The sequence below is a fragment of the Physeter macrocephalus genome, chromosome 18, assembly GCF_002837175.3.
Source record: "Physeter macrocephalus isolate SW-GA chromosome 18, ASM283717v5, whole genome shotgun sequence".
NCBI classification, from domain to species: Eukaryota; Metazoa; Chordata; class Mammalia; order Artiodactyla; family Physeteridae; genus Physeter; species Physeter macrocephalus.
Window position 1 is genome coordinate 30709875 of NC_041231.1, and position 18920 is coordinate 30728794.

At 42.3% G+C, this 18920-nt stretch overlaps 1 protein-coding gene and 1 pseudogene across 1 annotated transcript in view; both read right to left on the bottom strand.

The window, feature by feature from the left end:
* SYNPR (synaptoporin) overlaps nt 1-18920 on the bottom strand; it is a 310932-nt gene that overhangs the window by 75893 nt on the left and 216119 nt on the right. The gene's annotated exons all lie outside the window — the stretch shown is intronic.
* Nucleotides 2666-3302, bottom strand: LOC102995289 (TM2 domain-containing protein 2-like; annotated as a pseudogene).

Genomic DNA, 18920 nt, shown 5'->3' on the forward strand with positions numbered 1-18920 from the left:
GCTCCTGGTCCACAGAAGCTTCTCAGGGTTCTGGCAAGTAATGCCCCCATTCTCTGGAGTTTTTATCAAGGACAGGCATCCCTTTAATGCAAATCTAGGGCAGTGGTTGATCACTGCCTGTGCAATTACAATGGAAATGACAGGATGGGGTTTCCCAGGTATTTTCTTTCCAGAACTAAAGAGTGGATTTGAGGTTGGTTATTTGGAAGTAGAGATGTCTTCCTGAAGCTGCTCTCTGTGAGGACATGGACACAATCACCTGAAATGCCTTCTGGATGATGCATCTGCCATCAGTTATACAAAGAGACATGAAAGCAGGCAGATTGCAAGCGCTACATGGGTTTTCCACTGAAGTCCATAGGTTTTTTTTTTCACATTTAAAAAAATATTCCTTTATTCAAATAGTTTTTCAGGTTGTATCACATTTGGCCAGGGTTTGTGAATACAGAGGATGGGCATCACCTAGAAGCCACGATGAAACTGACATATGAGGATCATCACAGAGGAATGTAAAGATTCTCAGGCTGTTGCCTAGCAGTGGAAACAACTTTGATCCCCATCACCTTTTCTGTGAGAAGGGCTTCTTCTATAAAATAGAAAATTTAATAACTTACAGACTTTTACCTCTTTACCCAAGCTCTTCCTCCTGGAGGCATTAACAATTAATGATTTTGAGCCTGAAAGCTGGCACAGTTTATTTTTTATTTTTAAAAGAAAATAGCTTTTGATGGGGTTTGTGAATATCCTTAAGGAGATTTTTTTTTTTTTTTTTTAACTTGTGAGATGCCTGTGCTCCGCAAAGGGAGAGGCTACAACAGTGAGAGGCCCGCGTACCACAAAAAAAACAAAAAAACAAACAAAAAAAAAAACTAAAACAGTGGTCATATTAATCAGGGATAATAAAGCTGAAACTCTTAGGAAAACGGCTTCATAATGACAGAACATATTCAGAGTTATTTTAACTGGGATTCTTGGTCTTTATGTCAATTATTATGAGACTAAACTTTGAGCAGTTCTTTGCGGAGCACAGGCTCCGGACGCGCAGGCCCAGCGGCCACGGCTCACGGGCCCAGCCGCTCCGCGGCACGTGGGATCCTCCCAGACCGGGGCGCGAACCCGGTTCCCCTGCATTGGCAGGCGGACGCGCAACCACTGCGCCACCAGGGAAGCCCCAGAGTTATTTTAACTGGGATTCTTGGTCTTTATGTCAATTATTATGAGACTAAACTTTGAGCAGTTCTACCTTGATTGTTTCTAGAATTTATAAGTTGCCCAAATAGCAGGCTCTTAGTTTGATTTACCTTCTAAACCCCATTTTTACCTTATATTTAACAGTTCTTTTGAACCCTCTTAAGTTCTATGCAAAATTTTATGTTTCTGTGCATTTTTCTGGGAGAAGGTCCAGTTTCTTCATGACCCACAACAATTTAAAATATGCTGCCTTAGAGTGTAGAGATTATAAGTAAGAATCTATCAATTTTTACTGTTATAAAGAAGGTTAAGCTCAATGTGGTACAGAACTTTCAGGACAAAATAGAAAAATCTGTAGTTTTAAAAACCACTTATAATTCAGAACATTTTCTTTTATTCCCAGTGATTTGGGAACTCAAAACCTTGGCTGTCTCTTTCCCTATGACTGACTACTGTAGCCCACACTGAGAGATTCTGGTACCATGCTTATTTTGACAGAATGTGTTCAGTTTCTCTGTGCCCCCTGAATCACATCCTAACTCTACCCAGCACTAAGTGGTAATATCCTTTAAGGAAGAGTCTGCTTTTCTTTCCAAGGGCACGAGGCCCCTCATATTTTCTTACCTAATCATGAAGAACAGATTTATAGTTACTTGTATGAAATCTTTTTTTTTCTTTTTTACCAGTCTACAGCATGGGCTCTCTAAACTAGTAAATACTACTTTTTTGATAGGAAAAGTCTGCCAAGAGGACCGCTGAACTCAGACATGTTTAGCTATCCAAAACATAATTGGAAAGAGGAAATTACTGTACTGGATATAATTCCCTCTCAGACATAATAATGGTAAAACAATAGGGTTCATTAACAGGCTCAGTCCAAATGCTTAGCTTTAAGCACAACAGATATAATTTTGAGTTTCACTCTACCTACTGAAAACACCCAAACGAGCATTCCAGATTGGCAACATTTATTCTGCAATTTAAATTCAGAAAGTCAGAATTTCAGTGTGTATTAAAATCCATCTCCGTTTCTACTTCTGCTGAAGATTTTCATTGGTTCAGCTTCCGATCTCCACCGCATGAGGACTCAGGGTCACAAAAGGCACAAGGCTAGAAATATTCACTTGACTTATCCTGTTGGGTCCACTTGCTCCAAAGGATTGATTATACAGCAGCGCACAGAAATAAAGAGTATGGAAACCCTTCTGCAGCTTCTAAGTTAATCACTATCCTTTATATTCTTTGTACACGAGGAAAGGGACAAACTTGATACCCACAATACTGTTTGCTTGTCATTTCTAGTCTGCAAGGTAAAGTTTGGGTTGAAAATCCACAGTCCAAAGAAACCTCCCTCACCAAAGCCATTCCCTCCAAAGAGGAAGGCAATGGTCAGGTCTGATAACAAGGAAGAGTTCTGAGCCTGTAGAGATGAATTCAGGAGACTTGCCTCTCTGGGCCACGGCAGCAACTCTTTTCAGTAAACAGTGCGCTAATTGCTGCCGTCACTTGGCGTCAGCCCTCCAGTAATAAACAAAATAAGGTCAACAAACCACCAAATCCCAAGCCCTCCAAGTGTCAAGAGCTTCTCTACCGCTGTGCCAGCGTGTCCCAGGCAGAAACGATCTAGTCCAAAACATCCCAGGAAGAAGGAGTAGAGCAAAGCGCTTACGAAGTACTGTCCAGTACACTTGATACAAGGTTTATTCTCTCGTAGGAAGGTCCTAGGACTGGCACATTCGATTCCGTCCAGGGTGCGGCACTGGACGGAGGTGCGTTCCACATCACTGTAGGCCTGACCACCGAACAGCCATAACCAAGTTCCTGGGATGCCGTTGCGTTTCCAACATGGTCCAGTGGGTCTTCACACTCTATAAATTCATCGGGTAGGTAAGAGCAAAGGATGACTGGAGAGCGGGGTCGCCAGAGTCCCAGCTCGCAGAGCAGGTGGCGCCCTCCGGGTGGGTGGCGCCAGCAGATGTGGGCTCGGGCTCGGCGGGAGTGTTGTGCCAGTGGCTCCGAGAGATACAATGCAGCAGAAGGAGATTCCCCATCAGCAAAGCCGCCTGGCCGCAGAGAAGTAACTCACTCACGGGGCAACCACCCAGCACCATCTTCCCGGGCCCAGTGGTGGAGACCCGGCCTCAACAGCAAACCCCGGCCAGCACCGCTGACCCAAGCCCCGCCTGGTCAGGCCTCTCCAAGCAGCCCCCCATAGATACTTTTTCCACTGTGCCCTGTGAGCTCATTTCCCTATGTTATTTGCTGCTATTCTGCCTGGCGTTCCCTCTGTCCAGAATGCCTTGGCCCCCATTTCTGCCTATTGCAATCTTACCCATTCTTCAAGGCCCCGTGCAAATTTCTCCTCTTCGGAGAAGGGTTTCCTGATTACCTCCAGAGAAACAAATGCTACCCTTCCGTGCTCTCTTTGGACCTTTCGTATAGCATTGATCACATCTTGATTTCTACTGTCATAGTGCCCATGGCTATCTCTGAGGTTCACCTTTGAAAATGCGGTTGGATTCTATATCTCCCTTACCCCCCAGTCACACTGAGCTCATAGCTGATGTTCAGTAAATGCCAGATGAATTGTACCTCAACACTGCAAGCGACTGCAGTTGCAGATAGGCAGAGTTTACCGTTCGGCATCCTGATTTGGATGACTAGATGATAGTCCCCTTACTTCTAGGCTTGTGCTTCTTTCTTTGCTTCCTGATCTGCTTCTAGACCAGTGTTTCCCAAACGCCAGTCATTTGCATCACTCTCATGAGTCATATCGCATCTGTGGATCACTTATGCTTCCACTTACTTAATATCTTTCTTTAAATTGATTCCTCTTCTCCTGACACTAACTCATTTAAAAAGTAGACCATTTACCTCCAATTCAAAGTCTAGTATCACTTGCCTTTAATTGAAAATAAATATACATATGAATACAATGAGAATAAAACCTGATTGAATTCATTCATTGGACAAATATTTATTGAGCATTCACTCCGTACTGGGCACTGTGCTAGGAGCTGGGATACAGCAATGAACAAGTCCCAGCTCTTTGGGCTAACACTCTATCAGGGAAAGTGGAAAATGAACTGCCAAACAGTAAATATACCACAATAAATGCTATAGAGCGAATGAAGCAGGGCAAAGGGATGGAGAGGAAGTACGGTACTATTTAGATAAAGAGGTCACGAAGGGCCTCTCTGAGGAGGTGATATTTGAGCAGACTGGGAAGAGCAAATCAGGCAACTAGATGGAAGCAGAGGCTTAAAGAGCCCACGTTAAGAGCAGACATCATGGTCCAGAGAAGGGAATCGCTCTTGATGGTATCTCAAGGCCTCTATGGAGGTGGATTTTACCTCAAGTCCTGGAGGAGGGGAGTGCGGCTGGAGTGTACTGAGCGAGGGGAGAAGCACCAGGAAATGAGGTCAGAGACAGAAGCAAGAACAGCGGCACGTCAAGCCTCATGGACTAAGGCAATGACTGATTCATAAAGGGATGGAGATTCTAGAACATGCTACTGCGCTCTGGGAAATCACGCCTTTCGTTCAGTGAAGATCTGAGGGAAGTCTCCTTTGGCCTCCTAACTGGAACATCGTTCTTGGTTCATGACCAAACCCTGCAGTCAGCAGTCTTGTCTCCAAGAGATGGGGGCATTTCAGGGGACCCAAAGGGTTCATTGCCTTCTCTCTGGTTTCCTACACTTTTCATCCCTTTTGGACAGTGCCTGGCACACAGCAGACACACCTTTATCCTTTGTGGAATGAAGGAAATGTGTATTGCTTCTGCCTTCCAGATTGTGTCTCTTTGCTTTGGATCCTGCTAGTCACCCCACCCTGCCAGAGTGAGCAGGGAAGAGAAATATCATCAGCAAAGGCCACTGCCCTTGACTTCTCCATCTAAAGCAGAGGTTCTCAGTGAGGGCTGTCCACCAAAACCATGTGGAGAGTTTTGTCAAGATACTGATACTGCATGGATCTCAGCTGCAGAGGTTCGGGCTTAACTGGTCTGGTGTAAGACCTGGGCATCTGTGGTTTCAAAAGGTCCACGGGTGATTCTAATGTGCTTCAGGCTGAGAACTACTGCTTAAAGGGAAGTAAGCATTTTCACCTCCATTTTCACAGAAGGAGAAATCAAGAATTTCAATTTTCTAGGCTTGCATAAAAACTAGTATTTTGAAGTGACATAGATACATGGGTGGGCAGGGAATAGGAACACACTAGATGTGAGATTCCCTGTGCCAGGCATAGAATATTAAACAAGACTGTATGTAAAGTGCTTTGAAACAAACATGTATTTTGTCATAGTCAGTGATTGCAAAGATCTGTGAAAAGTGTTCAGATCAGAGGGAATGGCAAGTGCAAAGGCCCTGAGGCAGTATTGTATTGGAGGAATTGTGGACCAGGGGAGAATGGTAAGAAGTGAAGTCAGAGATGTTAATTTGATTCATTCCCTATTTATTATCTCAGCAAATGAGGTCTTTTTTCTTTATAAAAATTAACCTCCTGCTTAAAGTCTCTTTATAATATGCTACTCTCCAGATACATTCTGCATAGCTGGAATGTCCTTCACCCTTTCTGGTTTACCATATCCTAGTCTAGATTCTCTATGTCCTTCAAAGTTCTATTCAGTTGCCAGCACCTTCAGGAAGCCTTCCGTGATCATTCCAGATGGATGCAATCTCTCTCCTCTGTAAAGCACCACAGCCTATTCCTTTACCCTTCTAATGGACAGTAGCCCTCTTTGTCTTATTTATTTCTCCAGCCTGTTATGCACCCCCTACCCCCTGCCCCACTCGAAAGACTAGGTCCAGGTCTGAGCTCTCTGGAAGTCCCTTTTTCTTTGCTTAGTGCTAGCCCTGCATTATACACAAAACTAGGGCTCAAAAACGTTTATTGAAGAGTCAGCTATGTGCCTTCAATTCTCTTCAACAAGAACAGGAATCCAAACAACCTAAGCACATCTACACAGTAATTAAAGCAACAAACAAAATTGTATTGGCTCTTGGACTCTGAGTGCATTCTTGACTTTCTGACAATGGTTTCTGATCATTCACCTTTGAAAGAACATATTGCAGTTGAAACGAAACATATCAACCCAGACAGTTTCAGAAAAGCCAAGTCATTTGTTCACTAAGAAGGATCACGGTAGCCAGTAATGAAGACCACAAGGAAATGAAATGCTATCAGTTTCATCTATTTGAACAGTCACTTGGGAGTAGTGCAGAAGAGAACAGAAGGTGGCGAGATGAAAAAAAGAGAACAGATAAAAAGCATTGTTGATATAGACAGTGGGTTGGCTTGCTGTGGTCAGCGGCGTGTGACTTTCTGTGGCCAACCTGATTTCTCCCATGCCTATGGATTCTCCCAGAAGGATTCCCTTTATGGTCAGGGACCCCAGAATTCAATGACTGACAAAACCAGTCTTGTTTAACCCAACCACTACTCTGAAGAACGGTCAGCATTGTCCCTTTATCACAAATGCTGAAATTGACCTGTGGCACTTGGAGGCACCATGGCCTTGGGAGTGAGGGTTCCAACCTTGGGGCTGAATAGCTTGGGCTCCGTTTCCAGCTCTGCCCACTTGCTGTGTGATCCTGAGCAATATTCCATGGTAATAATAATAATTCCTTCTTCATAGAGTTGTTTTGAGGGTGGGCCGAGTCCACATATGTAAAACACTTAGGACAGGACCACAGATACAGGTGGCATTCGGTTCATGTTAACTCAGTATTCAGAGACGTTAGGTCGCTTGTCCGAGGCTGGCAGGTGGTAGGGCTATGATTTGAATTTAGGTGTGTCTAAAGGAAAATACTCAGTAGTGATGGGCTAATGCAAATGCAGTTAGCAATGCACTTGAAAGTAGAGAATTGCTCTAATTTTGCTCCCATGCTCACCTGAGCATCACTGAATGGCCAGGGCATTTCCTTAGTACCTTCCTTTTCTTGTTTGTCCATGTTAGAGCCCCTTGCTGAGCAAGCAGGCCTCCAGGCCTGGGACACAGCTAGAGTCCTCCATAAACAAGGCTGTGTGCGCAAGGTGAAGTGGTGTGTCTGTTCCCTCCTCCAGATATTTCGAATCAAGAATTCAGGAATTTCAAGGGGTGGGTATTCCAGACATTATAGAATAATATAGGTGAGATAAAACTTATCAAGCAAAGATGAAGGTATGTCTCCCGATAAGTTTCCATTCTTCCATATCCCCTGTTCCATCTCTCTCATATAGAGAAGGAGGATGGACTTAGTGGGAAAGGACACGGGTGATTCTTCGAGTTACCTGTGATCTGGGACTTTGATTTTGATGAAATAAATGCCATATGGTTCACAGAATCTCCGAAGATTCTGAAAGACCCTGGGACCGCTGCTGCACTTGTGAAATCATATTGTTTGCAGCCCTCCCTCCTCAATCTGCATCATGAAATCATTCCTTTCAGTATATGTGAATATTGTCCCTCTTGCCACATTGCACTGTGCTCATGCATTTCCCTATTTGTCTTCTTTTCTACATTATGAGTGCTCAAGGCCACAGAATGCATCCAGCATACAGCAATGATTAGAATCTCTGGCTTTGGCGTTGGGTACTCACAGCTAGAGCCCTCTCCCTTTTGACTCTGTTCAGATAAATGAAAATGTGTCTACAACCTCTATGTTTGGGGGCAATTTTAACCTGGAATAGATTGGTGCCCCCAAAGTTGCAAAATATGATGTGAATGTACACGTTTCTATGGAGAATTCAAAGCTTCATCAGATTCTCAAACTGGGTGGGGGAAGGAGGGAACAAGCCTCCAAAAGAAGTTAAGAATTTCTCGTGTAATTAAATAAATTAAGTTTATGAAGTAACTCTGGGTTCTTCACAGTCTTTTTTTTCTATAATAAAGAAAAAGGGATGCTATATCCTTGATGTCTACATTAGGAGAGGCAGTTTTTACATCCCTTTAATGCTTTTCCAGTACAGATCCTCTTAGTGTGTGATTTTTTTCTGTTTCTTAAAATATCTTTTCCTCCATGATCATCCGCTGAGATCAAACTCAGGTTTGATCTCACCCTACTAAGCACTTGAAAGCACATGAACTCATTTAACCATTAGGATGATTCTCCAAGTAAACCTTACTATCCCCATTATACGGAAAAGGAAAATGAGACTCAGAGGTAAGATCAGTTCCAAAGCTGTCAATCTGTGCTGATAACCCCTATGCTATATTGTCCTCATCTTTGCTAAAGTCCTCAGTTTATGGATACAAGCTTGTCTAGTTCACTGTTTGGTTCCTAAACCATCTGCGGCTAGAGATGTCAGAATTCTCCTTAAGCATTCAGTCAATACATATGTAGAAAGATCACTCTAAAGCCCACAGTTTATTTTTCCTTTGACTCAGGACGTTAACATCCTCCAACAAGTAGTTCTTGCTTTGATAAACAGACTTTGCAGGGCAGGTTAAATGACATCCCATATATAACACTATTCAAAGCCTTCTTGAATTTATATTACATTTTTAGGCAAAGAGAAAAAAGAATAATACATCAAGGATTCTAGTGAAAACATGACCTACAAGTAAAACAAGAGAAATGTTGCTTTCTAACACTTAGAAAGCCAAATGTGTAGCAAATTGATATTTAAAGAGAAAGAAAAAATTGACAGAACATAAATAGAGCTAAGTGAGAGGCAGACTCTTCATGGCTTTTGGAACTCTGCTCTGAGTAGTTAAACTACAAAACTGAGTTATAAAGGGGAGTAAAGACCATAGTCTTTGGCATCAGGTAGAGATGGATTTGAATCTAGTTCAACCACAAAATGAAGGTGAAACTTCACTATGTTATAAGATTGTCAAGAGAAAACAATGTCAGCACTGTATAGGTGGTCAATAAGCATTAATATTCCTTCTTCCTTCTTTACAATTTCTCTTCTGATTTGGCATAAAACCAGTGTAACTGTTTCCAGTGGGCGGTTCTTTAAACATGAATTTGCCTCTGATACAAAACTGATGTCCTAGGGATACAGGACCTTGCTGATGAGTCATGAGGAGCCCTGGACCATTCTTTAGAACCATTCTAAGAATCCAAGTGATATTTCCAAAGCATGTTCATCCAGAAAGAAGACCAACCCAGTGTTAGATGTCTAAGCTAAGGAAAGAACAGGAAAGAGACACTCTGACATGGGGTGTCCTTTTCTAACCCATCCAAGATGGGCAGCTTGAGTTAGTACCATTTTCTGGGTGTCCTTCTAAATAGCCAATGCTTACTAAACTTTTATATCCTTTGAACAGCAAATCTAATTTCAGAAATTTTTGTTGAAGAAATAATTATTTTTAAAAAACTATGCTGGCTATGTATAAAGGATGCTGATTGCAGCATTGTTTATTTTAGTCCAGTTAATTGCCGGACTAGTTGTTGATTGGAAACCAACTAATTGTTCACCTGTGGGAACTGGTGAAATAAGTTGTGGTCCATCTGTATAAGAGGGGGGCCTGTGGTCATGATGATGAGAAGAAAATGTAATTTAAATGTTCACAGTGCATTAAGTTTGTAAGTTAGAAAACATTATGTTCAGGCTGACCCTATTTTGTGTGTGAAAATAGATTAATATGACTATAGTATATATTATATACACAAAATTTGGAAGATGAAAACACATGTCACATGTCTTCTCATCTGTGTGCTTTTCTGAATTATCCAAATTCTCTACAACAATTTTTTGTTGGTTTGGTAATAAGAACAGAAGTCATTTAAAAAATCTCTAAGACTGTGATCATTCACGATACACATTCTAGGGTCTCAATCTTCCCTTTTCATTTTCCCAGGCCAAAAGCACATGGATATGCCTCAATTTCTGCTAACAGGCAACCTGGGAAAAAGAACTCAACTATATTTCCATTCTTCCATTTAAGGAAACATTGTGTTCATTATTCATACCCAGATGACTAAGAGAGAGAAAAGAATGAGAGGAAAGAAGAAGAATACGGTGATGCGAGGCTTCAAGATAAAATCTCTAAGACTGTGATCATTCACGATACACATTCTAGGGTCTCAATCTTCCCTTTTCATTTTCCCAGGCCAAAAGCACATGGATATGCCTCAATTTCTGCTAACAGGCAACCTGGGAAAAAGAACTCAACTATATTTCCATTCTTCCATTTAAGGAAACATTGTGTTCATTATTCATACCCAGATGACTAAGAGAGAGAAAAGAATGAGAGGAAAGAAGAAGAATACGGTGATGCGGTGATGCGAGGCTTCAAGATAATAATTAGAACCAACCCACTTTGCACTGGGACAGCACCTCACATGTTCAAAGCTGTATCAGATGTTATCTAATTAAGCAAAGCGAGGAGGACAATGACAAGAGTGGAGGATTTAATCTAAGAAGCATGAGGGGGCCTTTGGATACTGAGAGGCAGTAACAAGAGGGGCCAAGTGAGAAATTCAGTGCAAAGTCTGAGATATCAGAAGCTCATAGAGGTTTTGAGGGCTGAAAGCAAAAATCATAAATGGAAAAGATAGAGAAGGGGGGAAAAAGGAATGACGAAACTAGTAGAAAGCTGCTGGAAAATTTAACACCATATTGTTTCTAGAACCACACATCATTAATCCATTTAATTATGCCTTGTAAATATTTGAATGCAGAACGATTCCTGCGACCCTGAGACTCAGATAATTCCCAAAGCCTTAAACATTGGGCCTGTCAATCAGAATTACTGACGACATTTATCTCTGTTACAGGGAAAACATTAAACACACATCACAGACCCATGTTCTTGGGGGAAGCTTTAGAGCACCGCCGGCTCCTGTCCCATGACCCAATTCAAATGCACTGAGAAAACAAGCACGTCAGAGGTTATCAAAAGAGCAAGTCATCCTAAAAGCAGAACGTTATTCATCAGGAGCTCAAGGAAATGCTGAAATAGAAAAATGCTCATTTGGGACTCTGCAGTTCTTGGTTGGTCCAATTCTTATTTTGTAAAAAATAAATTTATTTATTGTATTTATTTTTGGCTGCATTGGGTCTTCATTGCTGCGCGCGGGCATTCTCTAGTTGCCGGAGCAGGGGCTACTCTTCGTTGAGGTGCGCCGGCTTCTCATTGCAGTGGCTTCTCCTGTTTGCAGAGCACGGGCTCTAGGCTCACGGGCTTCGGTAGTTGTGGCACGTGGGCTCAGTAGTTGTGGCTCGTGGGCTCTAGAGCGCAGGCTCAATAGTTGTGGTGCACGGGCTTAGGTGCTCCGCGGCATGTTGGATCTTCCCGGACCAGGGCTTGAACCCGTGTCCCCTGCATTGGCAGGCGGATTCTTCACCACTGTGCCACCAGGGAAGCCCCCCAATTCTTATTAACACTGGTTTACATTCTCACTCAATTACTGGTCCCCAGTGGCTTTATCCTACAATAAATATTAATTATTCCAATTTAATAAGATCTGTGATCTGTTCCCTTGAAGTTCTATCCAGGGTAGGAAGACGAGAGGTAGATTTGGCAATGGGTCTTGATGAAGGGAGGAAAATCCAGAATAGGAAGTGGCAGAAGCCAAGGCCATGTGCGTGCTGAAAAGCCGAAAGCCAAAGGCAGGCATTATACTACGGTCCGGCAGTTATCAGAAGCAGAGATTTCTTAGAGTTTTCCATGATTTTCCATGACTTACTCTGTCTCCTTCGGCATGTTTAAGGACAGGCAGTGATACACTACACATCCCCCAAACAGGCATCTCAACATCTGCTCTTTCTTTTTTTTCTCCCCCAAAACATTCAAGCCTGCAGTTAAAATACAGCTGCCAATTACCAAGTATGAGCTTCCTGGCCCAACGGTAATTCACGTATGTCAGAAGTCAGATGAGAAAAAGTCCAATGCAGTAAATATACGTGTGTATTGTGATTATACCTGTATGCGTTATTGCCTTTTTTTTTGGTTTTGTTTTTAGTGCTTTACTGATCAAAAAGAATCAGATTCCTAGCTCTCTGCTTGGGATACTGTGCACTGCGTTTCAATATTTGACTTGAAACAGTGAGGGTGGTGAGAGTGGAGGCATGGCCAGCTTGTGTCATCGTAGTGGACACCAAGCACGTTCTGAGCATTTTCAGCCGTTTGTGAATTAAATATAAAGGGCTTAATGCCCTACACGGCATTGATTGAAAGGGGGCATTCAAAGGTCTCCACTGGTCATATCATGGTCTACTTTATCTGTCTTTCTTCCTCCTTCCCCTCCCTCCCTCCCTTCCTTCCTTCCTTCCTCCCTCCCTCCCTTCCTTCCCTCCTTCCTTTGTCTATCTATTCATTCGTCTTATGCACAACCACTAAAAATCTATGATGCTATATAGATCACCAGAGAGGATTCTGCCTAAGCCTTCACTTTGCTTTGCCACTCATTTAACACTGGCTCTGCCTCTCTTCCATATATCCACTGGGAGCTGACTCTCTGAAGTATAAACTAATTTCATCATTTGTTTAAACAAAATGGCACTAGAAGATAAAAATCACAAAGCACATGCACAGAAATGGACACTGAAAACAACTCCTGTGTGCTATATGGCTTTTGGGATCTGACCTAACATTCCTGTCTTCCCAGATGACTGACAGCTGGCCACAAGCCAAACGGAGGAGGGCAGGAGAACCAGTTGCTTTCACGACCTGTGTTTTAGTTTCCTAGGGCTGCCATAACAAATTGCCATTAACTGGGTGGCTTAAAATAACAGAAATTTATTCTGTCACAATTCTGAGGGCCAGAAATCAGAAGTCAGGTGTCAGCAGGGTTGTTTCCTTCTAGAGGCTTTGGGGGAGAGTCTATACCATGTCTCTCCCCTAGCTTCTGGTAGCTGTTGGTAATTCGTAGCATTCCTTGGCTTGTAGAGGCATCATTTCAATCTCAGCCTCCATCTTCACATGGCCTTCCCCTGTGTCTCTGCGTGCTCTCTTTTTCTGTACTTATAAGGACACTTGTCATTGGATTTAGGGTCCACCCTAAATCTAGAATGATCTCATCTCAAGACCCTTAACTTAATTACATCTGCAACGACCTTGTTTCCAAATAAGGTCACATTCACAAGTACTGAGGGTTCAGACTTGCACATATTTTGGGGGGGGCCACTATTCAACCCACTACGCCTATCCTTGTTCTATTCTCCATTGCACCCTCACATTACCAGTGTTGAGAAAAAAATCAAAAGCAAGTCCTATGACATGCACAGAGATATATCGAAGGACACAACATTCAGTCTTCTTTGGAAGCAAAGATTGGAAACATCCTAAGTGTCCATCAACAGGAAACACGGTTGAATGAGTTTGGTTCATCTACCCAATGGAATACCAGGCAGCTACTAAAAAGAACAAAGTAGGATTTTTATAAATTGAAATGAAAATATCCCCAAAATACATTGTAAAGAGAATTAAGCAAATTATAGAACAAAATATATGTCACAAACCCATTCTAAAAAGCAAACTATAAACAACAAACCCACACAATCCTCCTTTGGGGGAAATGCTCTGTTCCCATGCCAGTTATGTGATTCTGAGGAGAAGGGCTGCCAGTCACAGCCTCTTGATCCCCTTTCCCTGCCATAAAGAGTAATCAGATCTAGACAATTATAGTATCTGATGCTGTGGACCACGGTGACAGGGATGGAGGTTGGCTGAAAACCAAGGTAGGCTAGTCAGAAGCCTTCCAAGGATTTAAAAAAAATTTTATTTTGAGGAGAAAAAGTCTCTTGCCTTTTGGGCCCTATATTAGGTCTCTCCACCTGCTAGAACAAATTAGCACAAACTGGGTGGCTTAAAAGAACACAAATTTATTATCTTAGCATTATGTAGATCAGAAATATGATGCAAGTCTCAAAGTGTCAGTAGAGCTGTGTTCCCTTCTGGAGGATCTGAGGCGGGCCGGGGGGGATCCATTTCCTTGCCTTTTCCAGCTTCCTGAGGCATCCACTTCCTTGGCTCACAGCCCCACTCTTCCATCTTCAAAGGTCAGTTGATGAACAACTTTAATTCCATCTGCAATTTTAATTCTCCTTTGCCATGTTAAGACAACATATTTACAGGTTCTGGGGATTAGGAGGCCCACATTTTTGCAGGGAGATGGGGCATTATTTTGTCTTGAATCGAGCAAATCCAGGTCTGCAGATAGCTATCCTCCCCAACACCTGGGGAAAGCTAAGTGAGGGGGGAAAATGAGGCAGACGCACAGAAAGAGGACATGCCGAGAGAGAGAGAGAGAGAGAGAGAGAGAGAGAGAGAGAGAGAGAGAGACAGAGAGAGAGAGAGTTGGACACCCTGGATCTGGACATTCTTGAAGCTAATTCACCTCAATTAAGTATGATTATGTAAGTCAAGAGATTTCTCCTATTTCTCAAAAATTTTTTGAATTGGGCTGGTCTCATTTACACTTTAAAGAGTCCTAATTACTCGTGTGTGTGTGTGTGTGTGTGTGTTAATCATATATGTTTATATATGTCTAGAAAAATAGCAGATAATAGAATTGAAGTGGTTGGTATGTGGTAGCTTTCATTTTATTTTTTTTGGCTGCGCTGCACGGCATGCAGGATCCTAGTTCCCTGACCAGCGATTGAACCCATGCCCTCTGCAGTGGAAGCGCAGAGTCTTAACCACTGGACTGCCAGGGAAGTCCCAGGAGCTTTCATTTTTTACTTAATATATCTGTATTATTTGAATATTGTACAATGGGCATCTATTACTTTTGTGATTTTAAAAATATGAGACTGTAACCTAAAAAGTAAGTTCATCCAGGGCTCCGAGGCCTAGTTAAAGAGCAAAATCCTCATAAGTTTCTCTTTCATCTGGTGCTTTTAAACAGTACCTGAGTCCATTCGAGAGCCCATAATTACACGTTATTTCTTAGGCCCTGATAATATGCTTTATCCTTTAAGAAAAGCTATTTAGATGGGACCACAGATGATAAAAGGGCTATGATCAGAGCGCAAACAAAGAACTTACTGGCTCATTTTTGGAGGCCTGACATGTCCCTGCCCAGGTCCACATGGCAGGCCTTGAAAACACAAGTCTGTCCTAGTTCTCTTTCTTGCCTCCTTGGACTATAAATACGTGCATTATAGGAATCCAAGTGAAAAGAGAAGGAGCAGAAACAAATGCCTGCATTCCCCTTAGCAAAACAAAGGGACCAAAGCAGCCTCTATGCCAGCTGCATTAAAAAATGGGAACAGAATAGTTTGTTAAAATGTCACAATTAAGAGATCTGAAGAATTCTCCTGCTGGACCCAGCACAGTGGGAGTTAGTATGCTGGATCCAAATTCCCTGGTCTTCTTGTTACAAAGCCTGATAGACAGAGAACCCTACGCGCAGGGGGGCAGTTCACTGTCCCTCCCTTAGAAGAGACCCTCTGAGCACCCCAGCCACTGAGCAGAGGCGTCAGGATTCAAATGTGGGCCTTTCTGGCACCAGAATCTATGGTTCTCAATACCCAGTGGGCATAAGAATCACTTAGGAACCTTGTGAACCACACAGATCCCCAGGTTCCATCTTCCAAAGATTTGGAATCTAGAGATCGGGGGCTAGGTCCAAGACTCTCCATCCCAACAGATGCCTCACATAATCGGATGCAGGAAAAATACACACACAACATAGGACAAATTCCCTCTCTCTCTCTCTCTTTCTTTTTCTTTCTGTTGCACCTCCTTCCTTTTAACTTCTTTAAGGTATCTCAGACTCTGAAAAGCAGAGGTTGCAGGATTCCTTGTACACATTTCTGGCAGCCACTCTTTTCTCACATCCCAGAGCAGAAAGAACTGCGATTGGAAGGTATTTCAATGAGTAACTATTATTGACCAAAAGTTTAAAAAAACAATGAATCTCATACTCTATCACAAGGAGAGTAAACAAAAGTCACAATCCTCTAGAGAGAAGAAATCAGTTTTTCAAATATGTTAAATTCACCAGGCTGTAGGTAATTATTCAAATTTCAGGGCAAGAAAGAATCAAACCCCATTGATCAAACCTTTCTGGACTCATGTCAAGAAATTGCAGTGGGCTGCATAATTTCAAAACCCTCCATTTTCTGCTGAGATATCCTAGTCCTTATAAGATAGCTCCTGCATATTTCTGCTTCGGTTAGCTGGAGGGCTGGCTGTTCAGAATGCTATCACCTCCTTTAAACCAGACATTGAAAATGGCAGTCAGGTGTTGCCCTCTACGACGGAGCTGCACTTGACCTTATTAAGTACTAAATAAGTCAAAGCAGAACATTGTTTTTACTTTCTCATTATTCCTTCCATTCAAAATTGTCTGTTGAAATTAAAGAATGGAAAGTACGAGAAGGAAGCCATAGGTGATCTGGGTTTGATTTTAGGTCTTGCCTCTTTTAGCTTTCTTACCCCCAGCATATCTGAGTCACCTTACTCAGCTCTGTGCCCCTCACACCCTCACTCCACAGCACTTACTATCTTCTAATTACTGTATAATTTACTTATTTACTATAGCTACTGTTTATGTCAATCGCTCCCTAAAGAATGGAAGCTCCAGGAAGTTGGAAATTTTTGTCAGTTTTGCGCATAGCATAATGTCTGGAACATATAAATGCTCATAAGTGAGGGAAGGAAGGAGGAGTCTATACTACGAAAGAACAAAACACTCATAGGAAGAAGCAGAAATAATAAAAGATGCAAACAGAATGTGTCTTGATGGTGGTAGATGTGTGCTGTTCAATATGGTAGCCACTAGCCACATGAGGCTATTGAGAACTGGAGAGGCAGCTAGTCTGAATTGAGACTGGCTCTTGAAGACTTAGAGCAAGAAAGAATATAAAAGATCTCAGTAATTTTCTATATTGATTATATGTTGAAATGATAATATTTTTGATATATTGAGTTGACTTACTAAAATTAATCTCACCAATCTTTTTTTACTTTCTTTAACTTTCTCCTAGAAAATTTAAAATGACGTACATGACTCATAGTCACGGCTCACACTATATTTCTATAGGTTAGTGTGATGTTGGAGTTTCTGAATCCCATCATTTCTTTTTCTTTATTTTTCTGCTATGCTTATTTTTTAAACTAATTTTAGACTGATAGAAAATTTGCAAAAAATAGCATAAAGAGTTCATATATATCCTTCCTCCACTTCCCCCTAATGTTAATATCTGAATTTTTTGCGTGTGTGTGGTACGCGGGCCTCTCACTGTTGCGGCCTCTCCCGTCGCGGAGCACAGGCTCCGGACGCGCAGGCTCAGCGGCCATGGCTCACGGGCCCAGCCGCTCCGCGGCACGTGGGATCTTCCCGGACCGGGGCACAAACCCGTGTCCCCTGCATCGGCAGGCGGACTCTCAACCACTGCACCACCAGGGAAGCCCCAATATCTGAATATTTTTAACTAAACTATAGACCTTATTCAAATTGCAACTGTTTTCCTCTTAATGCCCCTTTTCTGTTCCAGGACACGATCCAGGATCCCACACTGCATTTAATTATTATGCCTCTTTAGTCTCCTTCAATGGTGACAGTTCCTAGTTTCTCCCGGTCTTAGGACTGTGGCACTTCTGATAATTACTAGTCAATTATTTCACAGAATGCCTCATTGAAGCTAGGCATTTGTACCAAGAAGGCCACAGAAGCAATTTTGTGATCCCAGTGCAGCTTATCATGGGGTCCATGATGTCAATGCTATCTTATTTCTGGTGATGTTAACCTTGGCTAAGGTGGTGTCTGCTGGGCTTCTCCACTGTGAAGTTCAGTATTTTGTAATTTATAAATATCTTTTATAAGTATTTTAGGAGAGAGATTTGAAATTCTGCAAATATCCAGTTTCTCCTCAAACTTTCCTGGACTGTTTTTAGCATCTGTCAGTGAGGATCCCATCATTTCTGAGGTGGTTCTTCTTAGACCTGAGTGACAGTGGCTGTTTCTCCATTCCTCTTGCACTGTGGTGTTTTTATACCCTGTCCACTTCATCATCGATGGCACCTGCCTGGCACTACTGGTATTTGAGCTTGCAGCCTCCTTGAAATGGGCCCATTATCTATGAAGCCAAGGATCTCATAGCCCAGTGCTCGTGAACTGTCATATTTAACAGAGTAGCTTACTTAGAATCTCAGTCATTGCAACGTGGTTCTCTTAAACATTAAATGGGTTCTACAACAGCAACTCCTAATACAAATCCCAGTCCTCTCTTATTCTTGGGAGATGTTTATTTGACTGCCCCAGAAGAGCTCAAGTTCATCCGTGTTGTCTTATCCCCCCTATCTTGGTCACTATTTAGATTCTGTACTTTCTCTTCAGAGAGTAGGGGAAGGGAGGAAGCAAAGCTGTAAAGCCTAGCGCTTTTCCACGGGTGAGGTGTTGGGGCATAAGACTGGGACCTTCACTCATTAGTAAATTTTGTCTGGCCATATACTTATGAACTGTCTATTTACAATCAAGAAAAATGGAGCACGATTAAGACACACCTCCAATTTATAATCTGTTAATTACTTGGCCACCCAAGATAAAATTACAGGAGGCATCCTTGACCCCTTCTTCCCCCTCCATTTGCATTTGGCCAACGTTTCTGTCACATCAGACACTTAATAGTCCTTAGGTCTTTATCCAACTCTCTCAGCATCGCCACTAAGTCAGGCCAGCAGAGTTAGTACTCAATATAACACACTGATTAATGAATGGACAACATAGATTTGAGTGTGTTAACCCATAGAACATCATTTCCATCCCCATCAAAGACAGATCCATAAAATGGAAAGTGTATGGGTCTGAGGCAGCATGGAAGCTTTTTTTTTTTTTTTAACGTCTTTAT